Source organism: Globicephala melas, chromosome 12, assembly GCF_963455315.2.
Source record: "Globicephala melas chromosome 12, mGloMel1.2, whole genome shotgun sequence".
NCBI classification, from domain to species: Eukaryota; Metazoa; Chordata; class Mammalia; order Artiodactyla; family Delphinidae; genus Globicephala; species Globicephala melas.
This window is the reverse complement of record NC_083325.1, coordinates 1,945,869-1,954,852: the sequence shown is the minus strand read 5'-3', so window position 1 is coordinate 1,954,852 and position 8,984 is coordinate 1,945,869.

Here is an 8,984-nt window from a genome sequence, read left to right as displayed (position 1 = left end):
GCGCCACAACAGAGAGTAGCCCCCGCTCGCCGCAACTAGAGAAAGCCCACACGCAGCAATGAAGACCCAATGCAGACAAAACTAAAAAATATAAATAAATAAATAAATTTATAAAAACAAAAAATATATAAGGATTTGGGGACTCAGAGCGGTTAAGTGACTTATGAGGTGATAGATCTATGAAGTGGTTACACTAGGATTGAAAACTGGGCTCCTTCCTGCATGTTTTCTATGTAATAAACCATTACTGAGAAAAGAGGCGACGACCTCCCAGCAGACTCCCCGCAGGCCCCCAGAAGCCTGGCCTGGCTGCAGTTTTATTTTCACAGCCTTTCACTGACTGTGTGTGGCTTCTGTGGCACTGACTTGCCCCCAGCCCTCATATCCTGTCGCCTGGACCAGAGAAATGGTATCTCTGTCAAAGCACCCAGGGACATAACAGCTGCTGAGCCAGGAACGTACCTCATTTGTGTGCCCATGATTCCTAAAGAGCTGAGCCGTGGTATTGACCTGCTAGGAGGTACTTGCCTGGAATAAGCGTTTCTTCATTTATCAGTAAATACTTCATTTTAAGGAATTACATGAGCGTGGCAGGCGCTGCATTAGACACTGGGAAAAAAGCAGAGGCCCCCCAGTAACTGTCTAGGTAGGAGACAGACATGTCCACAGTCTGGGGAAGCACTTCTGTTTCAACCACACTGATATATCTGCAGTGTAACAAATGAATATTCACACTGACTGGAATGAATAAAGCTATCAACGGCACAGAAGAGATCCACCAACAAATATGTACACTGCAAACTCTTTAGAACGTCAGTGTCCAGAATGCTGGGATTTGTGAATTGCTGGCACAGACGGTGTCACACTACCTGCAGTCACTGGCTTCATGATCCATTTTCCTGTGGCTGGAACTCAGGTTATTTTAGGGATTTTATTATTAATTACGGGACTGAAATGAACATTTTTAAAAATGCATCTTTGGAGAAATACGAGGATATATCCTTAGGACGAAGTCCCAGAAGCAGAATTGATTTGAAGATGAAAGTCAGTTGACATGGGATTTTACATTTTGGTAAATATCACCACATTCCCTTCCAAGGAAGTTGCGCCAATGTCATATTCTCGCTAGCAGTATATGCAAGAGTCTGTTTCCTTGTACTCCTCCTGTATCAGATATCTGGGCTGCTGTAACAAAGTGCCACAATTTGGGTGGCTTATGTGGTATGAATGCCTTGCCTCACAGCCCCGGAGGGTAGAAGTATGAGATCAGCGTTGGCAGGGCTGGTTCTGTCTGACGGCTATGATGGACAGTCTGTTCCAGACTCCACTGCCAGCTCCAGTAACCTGGGACATTCCTTGGCTTGTAGACGGCTGTCTTCTCCCTGTGTTTTCCCCCTTACATGTCTCTTTGTCCACATTTCCCCTTTTTAAAAGAATGCCAGTCCCACTGGACTAGGGTCCACCCTAGTGGCCTCATCTTACCTTGATCGTCTGCAGGGACCTGTTTCCAAATAAGGTCACATTCGCAGGTCCTGGGGGTTAGGGCTTCACCGTGTGGTGGGGACTCAATGCAGCCATAACAGATCCCAACAGGAACTATTATGAAACTTTCCCCACATGGGAAGTAAAAATTAGCATCTCATGATTTCAATTTCCATTTCAAGTTGGATTTGAGTATTTTATTTAATTTTGTAAACTTTTTATTTTGAAATGAATGTAGATGCACAGGAGGTTGCAAAACTAGTTTGTGGAGTCCTGTACGTCCTTCACCTAGCTTCCTCCAGAAGTGACATCTTCTAGAACTGCAGTATAATATTAAACCCAGGAAATGGACGTTGGCATAATGCTGTGGACGAGACTACAGATCCTACACTGTTCTCATCAGTTTTCACACGTACTGTGTGTGTGTGGTAGGTGCGGGTTACTGTTCTATTCCATCCTGTGCTTGGATCTCGTGTGCAGATCTGTGCGTCCATCCCTACAACCAAGGCAGAGAAGCACAGAGAAGCTTGCCATCCTACCCCCTTGATCACATCCTCCACCGCACCCCATCCCTGCCCTCACAGCAACACTGATCCACTCTCCACCTCCAGTTCTGCCATTACAAGGATGTTATAACAACGTTATCGTTCAACATGTAACCTTTAGAGATCAGCTTTTCACTCGGCATAATGAATGCCCTTATGTTGTGTGATACAGTGGTGCCTAATACATGCATCAACCTATTTGCCCCTTCTTATTGCCAAGTAGTAACCTGCTGAATTATTTTTCAAAAAAGCATTTTAAAAAAATATTTATTTATTTGGTTGCCTTGGGTCTTAGTCACAGCAGGTGGGCTCCTTAGTTGAGGCTCATGGGCTCCTTAGTTGTGGCATGTGAACTCTTACTTGCAGCATGCATGTGGGATCTAGTTCCCGGACCAGGGATCGAACCCCAGCACCCTGCATCGGGAGCCTGGAGTTTAACCACTGTGCCAACCAGGGAAGTCCCTCCGTTGAATTATTTTTAATATTAGTAATCAGTGATGTTTATTTTTTTGTTAATTGCCTATAAAAAAGGTGATGCAGGTGTATAGGTTTTCAGCCAGATTCCCAAGGTCGATACACCTACATCTATCATCGTATTTTTTTTTACAAAAAGTCCTCCCTAACCTTAAGACTAGCAGTACAGGTAGGGTAGGATACAGGGTGCAATCTCAGTAGAGCTTTACCACTGATGGGAGGGCGGGTCCAGAGGCTAGAGCTATTCTTCCACTTGGAGACACAGTGACCTACCTGGTCTAGTCCTCATGCAGGGTTTGGCCTGTAGCATCATGACCATAGTGAGTGCCCAGCAAAGGCAATACAGCCAGTGGATGAGGCTCCAGCCCTCAGCTGGCCTTGGTGATGAGCTGCTGGTGATTTTCCTCTATGCTGTTCTCACGCCCACACAATATTCCTGTAGAGAACATGCAATCTCCAGTGATGAGGATAAAGGAGAGTGGAGAGAGCCACATACCATGCAAACAATGACTTTCTCCCACAAAAATCTCTGAAGATCCCGCAGACTCATGGGCCTCAGAGCTGGAAGGACACCCAGATTCTGTCTATGGGGACTCTCCCTGGACGGACGCATTTCTCTCATAGCATCTGCACTGGTGCAGCCTGATGGCATTAACGTGGCTTTGAAGTCATGGAGTCCTGGGGGTCCGTCATGCTCCACAGCTTAATAGATGCGTGACCTTGACTGAGTTAGTTAATCTCCTCCATCATAAGAGGGGAATAATGGAAGTGTGTGCCGTCCAGTTTTCTTGAGCACGTCAAGTTAGATAACTTGGGCAGCACGTCTAGCATCGTGCTGGGCACCTGGTATTAAATATGAAGCTGCCAGCGTCGGTACCTCCCGTGTCCAGACACTCCTTTCCTGAGGCCATCCTACAACTTAGGGGTAAAACGTCACCAAGATTTCTCAGTTCACTGCCCTCTGCTAGTGAGTCCATGGCGCAGAATGAAGCTCATCAAAGGTCCTTTTATTTTGTTTCTTTCTTCGACGAGTAACTGTACCCACCCTTTCAGGAACGTGAGAGCCTGCCCTGGGCCAAACGAGGAGGTCAAGTGGACAATCTGGAAAGTTCTTTCCTAATAAACTCTTAGTGGTGATAATGCCTTACTGTATCTGCCTTCCCATATAACATATTTGTCATTTTAAAAAGAACCCTCAATGTCCTATCCCAAAGGAGTCATTAACCGTGGAATTCTTGTGCCCAAGAAAGGTCGTGTGGGGAATCAGGGGTGAGTAATGAGGGTTTTTTTCCCTTGCCATTCCCATTCGGTCATAGAGGCATCTGCCCTGATAGAGGACGTCTGTTATACGAGCCCAGGAAGAGGAAGCGTGTCTCATTCTGGTCATGAACACCAGGGACCAGGTAAGCCTGCGAACCACCTTTGCTGTCACCTGAAGAGCAAAGTAGAGACAAGAGATGGAGTGAATGAGAGAGAGATTTTCACGGCCTCTTTTGAGCATCTGGAGACAGTGATGTGGGATCTAGCGCTGGTCTATTTTTCTTCTCAGTTTAAGTGGGTTTGAGGGGATTCGTATTACAAACAGCTAGAAGAATCAGGTACAAATGGATCACTAGCTGAGGAGTGAAGGGTTATAAAAATCTATTACCACTATTGAACAGAGAACTTGAAATTTAGGCTATATTGATCATAAGCCTATAGCATAAAAAAGTAAGACATAGACCTTATCAGTGTATCTACACTGCACGCAGATCTTTCGATGGTTCCGTACCACAGCATAAACTCTCTTTGAATCAGGCTCAGGTCTCAACACTGACCCTAGTCGTTCTCCATATGACCGTCCAGTTTCATGCCACTTCCTGAGTTTTCATTTTGTTAATTTGAAATTGAAGACCTTGGATTCCAGCCTTGCAGAGATTCGACTTTGCCGCTTGCAACTCCATTGGCCTTGAGCAAGTGGCCAAACTATCTTATCTTCAAAATTAGTTTTTTAATTTTTATTGGAATATAGTTGATTTACAATGTTGTGTTAGTTTCCTGTGTACAGCAAAGATATACATAGATCCACTCTTTTTTAGATTCTATTCCCAGATAGGCCATTACAGAGTACTGAGTAGAGTTCCCCGTGCTCTACAGTAGGTCCTTATTAGTTATCTATTGAATATTTTATATGTAGTAGTGTGTATATGTTAATCCCAATCTCCCAGTTTAACCCTCCCCTTTCCCCCCCAGGTAACCATATATTTGTTTTCTACATCTGTGTCTCTATTTCCATTTTGTAGATAATTTCATTTGTACACTTCTTTTAGATTCCACATATAAGCAATATCATATGATATTTGTCTTTGTCTGGCTTACTTCACTCAGTATGACAACCTCTAGGTCCATCCATGTTTTTGCAAACGGCATTATTTCGTCCCTTTTTATGGCTGAGTAATATTCCATTGTCTACATGTAAAAAAGTAGTTTGGGGCCTTGAAAGAGTCCTGTGTTACTATTTTTCGTCACTACCTCCCTGGGTCAGGAGCGATGTTCTCTCAGTACAGTGATGACGTCTAAGACATCTACAGGTGGAGAGAAAACATGTGTGCCTTCTATTCAAATATCATGTCCACGACACTAAGAATGTATTTAGTTCAAGGAACCTTAAAATTTGTGAAAACAAGCACGTAAGTAATCGGAACTGTAAAAACAACTGATGTGATCCTCAGAGCAGCCACAGAATGTCAAAAATCTTAAAAATTAATCCTATTAAGTCAGGATAAATATTATAATTGTAATTACTAAATTATTAATTAAAGTAATTAGGTCAATGAAAAATTAATCATATTATACTTGTGGACATCCCATCATCAGGTCTCTGTGTCTAGTTAAATTATGTTTTATTACTCTCTCTCTTTTTTTTTTTTTTTTTGGCGGTACGCAGGCCTCTCACTGCTGTGGCCTCTCCCGTTGCGGAGCACAGGCTCCGGACGCGCAGGCTCAGCGGCCATGGCTCACGGGCCCAGCCGCTCCGCGGCATGTGGGATCTTCCCGGACCGGGTCACAAACCCCTGTCCCCTGCATCGGCAGGCAGACTCTCAACCACTGCGCCACCAGGGAAGCCCCACTCTCTCTCTTAATTATAAAGACTTTACCTGACAAAAACAAAATAGTTTGGGAGATAATAGTAACTACCACACGGTATTGTTATAAGATTTAAATGAGATGGAGAATTAAAGTATCTGGCCCGTAGTCAGTTCTCAATGGCTATGAACTACTTTTGATGCTGTGATTGTGTATCTTCAGCTTGCAGCACATGGCCTGCATGTGATAGCATCTAGATAGATTTTTTTTAAATTAATGAGTAAATATATCCTTAGCCTTGAAGAATTCTTCAGTTCACATTCTCCTCCACTGCATGGTCAATTCCTTGTTTTACGGAGCCAGGGCTATAGTGCTCAGGACCACGAGTGGGCCCTGAGGCCAGTAAAACAGGGGTTAAGGTCCGCTATGCTATTTTTTATTTATGGGACTCGGACGGGTCACTGACTCGGGCGGGTCAGTTTCCTTGCCTGTACTTGGTGGCAGTGGGACTACGTACTCTTAGGGCTGTCAAGAGGATGAAATAAGATGATTTAATAAGTGATTTGCATGACCCAATAACCTCCCCCTCTTCCCCCTTTGTAGTGGCTGGTGCCTAGCATACGTTGGTACAGAAATTCCTGGGTAAGTAGATATTATGCATATTCTTTTAAATATTGCTTTTTGGTCCGCAAATAGCAAGAAAAAGACAAAATCACTAAGACAAGCTCAGTTTGTCTGTGAGCATCTCTGCCTGACGCCTGATAGCAACTTTATTTTAGCTTATATGGAATAGAAACTAGAATTGCAAATCTGCCACCAGCATCAGTAAAAAGATCAACTACGATTCACGGCTGCGGCTCCGGTCTCCATTTTGCTTCTTTCCAGCCACGCAAATCACACCAAAGCTTGGTCTCTAGCAACTTGCTTCCAATTGTGTGAGTCACACTTTTCATAGTTTCACACCCGAAGTGACATCAGAAGCGGATAAACGCCATCAGCAAGGGGTCTGTGAGGTCTTCATGACCAGCACGCAGAATATTTTCAGCTCAGTCAATGATCAGGAAGGATAAGGATGATGTCACTTGTTTCTTTTAAGAAACGCAAGGTTCTAGCGTTCTTCAATTTTCATGAACGTCTAACGCAACGTAGTCAAATTAAGTAACGAAGATATCTGGAGACTTATCAAATCAAAATGTAATACTGGAAAATCAAAGTCAAAGCATTTCAGATTTGTGTAATTTTAGCTATATTTGTGGACGCTTGTAAAGTTGTGATGACAGCAAATTTAACGTAGTGATTAACAGCGTGAGTTTTAAAGTGAAATTGCTTAGGTTTCTAATTCTCTCCACCACTTTCTAGCTGTGTGGTTTATTTATCCTCCCAGGTCTCAGCTTCCTATTCTCTAAAATGAAGGTAAAAATAGTTACTCTTCATGGTCATGTTGTGATATTAGATATACATAAGGTACCTGTTATAGCAGCCGGCACTCAGTGAGGGCTCAATAACTGTTGGCCGTTATTATTTTCAGTTAAGGATCTGATAGCCAATCCTCGATTACTATGGAAACCAGGCTATTACGCATGCGTTCTTGCCGCTGTCACACTCTGTGATGTGAACGTGAGATTATCGGCTCCACAGGTCCAGGTCGGTCTCAGGGTTCCTGGACAACAGAGTTTCATGGAATTATCAACTGTCAGGGGCCGTTTTAGGGTCTCCATTTGTGAAATCATCGTCCGTGTCTATCAGGAGATGTCTTCCCCGCCCCTCAAGGTCTCCCATGAGCGTATTTATCTCCGTCCTTGGTGAAAGTAATCAGAGCAAAGAGAAATGCCGGCAGTTGTTCCGACTTGTCCTTCATTCCATCACAGACAGCGACACACGGTGGCTGAGAGCATTTTGGAAGGAGCCCCCTGCACTCACCACTGTTCTCTGTCTCACTGTCTCTGTGTTGCTTCCAAGGTCATTCCCGTGTCCGCCCGTCTGCATTGACACAAGTGGGTGTTCTCTCTAAACTCAACCTCCGGGCTCATTACTGTGCATGAGGTTTGATTTCGCTACACCAATTTGTGGACGCGCCCCAACCGAACAACAACATTTCAAATGGCCATTTTGTTTGCTCTGTGCCAGCACCTACCTGCTGCTGTACATGCCAACGTCAGCTACCAACTGGTAACAAAGGGACTGACTCCTCTTATTTGCATCAAGAAAGAACTCTGTGGTTGCCTGTCTCTACCCTGGCCAGGTCCAGCAATATGCCTTTACAGACCAAGGTTAAAGGGTATTTTCCTGTCCTCTGAGCCCATCCCTCGGGCTACTAGGAAGCAGTAGATAATAGGGCTGTGAGTGACCTTGAAAATGACCAGATACTGTGAGATTTTTGCCAATATTTTCTTTCACTTTGGAGAAAACAGCCCTGCTGTCTATTTGGAAAACACAGGAGGTGAGGTATCGCTTGATCGTTGCATAAAAGGCTGTCCGTGCGATGCCCAATTTCTGTTCTCAGAATATCTTTTTAGAGCCAGTTAGGGCTTTGGGGAAAGGATGGCAGAGAGAGGATTTCATGCAGTGCAGCCTCCAGCATCACTCTTTATTTTTGTCATTCTTGGTGGAAGAGCTTCCAGATTCGACACCTGCCGTCAGTCTTTTTTGTGAGATGAAATTTCACGTGGAAGAGAAACATTCTTTTTTTTAATCAAAAGTAAGGAGATAAAAGCAACTAAATGCTGTTAGGAGACAAAATGGTTGCTGAAAAATTCAGCTTGCAGGTCTGAAGCTGGGACCTGCCATCTCAGGGGATGGGAGGTATGAACAGAATGTCTTTGCCGAGTATTTTAATTGAACACTTTTGAAATGAGACTAAATGTCAAAAAAGCAAAAATAAAAGTGAAAGCAGGAACTCCTGAAGTGTCTTGTAACTCCCTGGGAAAGGGTTCCAGTTTTGAGTTTGTTAAGGCAGCTTCCTGGAGTTACCCTTCTCTCAAATCCTTCTCTTCCATCAAAGGATGAGAGCCCCCGGGGCCCTGCTGCAAACTTTTTGGTCCCAGCTCTCTCACGTGGCCGGGTCCCCTTCTGCAGTGTTCTCATGGGTTGTTTTCCATCCCGTGTACACGGGACGGCATCCGTGCCCCCTTCCATCAGCGAAGCCAAGAATTGGGTTCCTGGTCTCCCAGCAACAGCGCCTCTGCTTTCAAGGTAGCCCAAGACACGGCGATGGCTTCCACCTTCTGAATTTCATGAATGGTGAGCACAGAATGCATCTAACCCTATGAAGACGACTCCAGGAGAGAGGAGAGCTTCACGGAAGGAGAGGAAAGGTCCCTGCAGGCGTGAGGAGTGGCCGCCACCTGTTTCTGGGCGGCAGCATCTACCCAGAAACCACCCAGCCCTGCGGCACTGGGGTCTGAGCTTTCCTGCAGC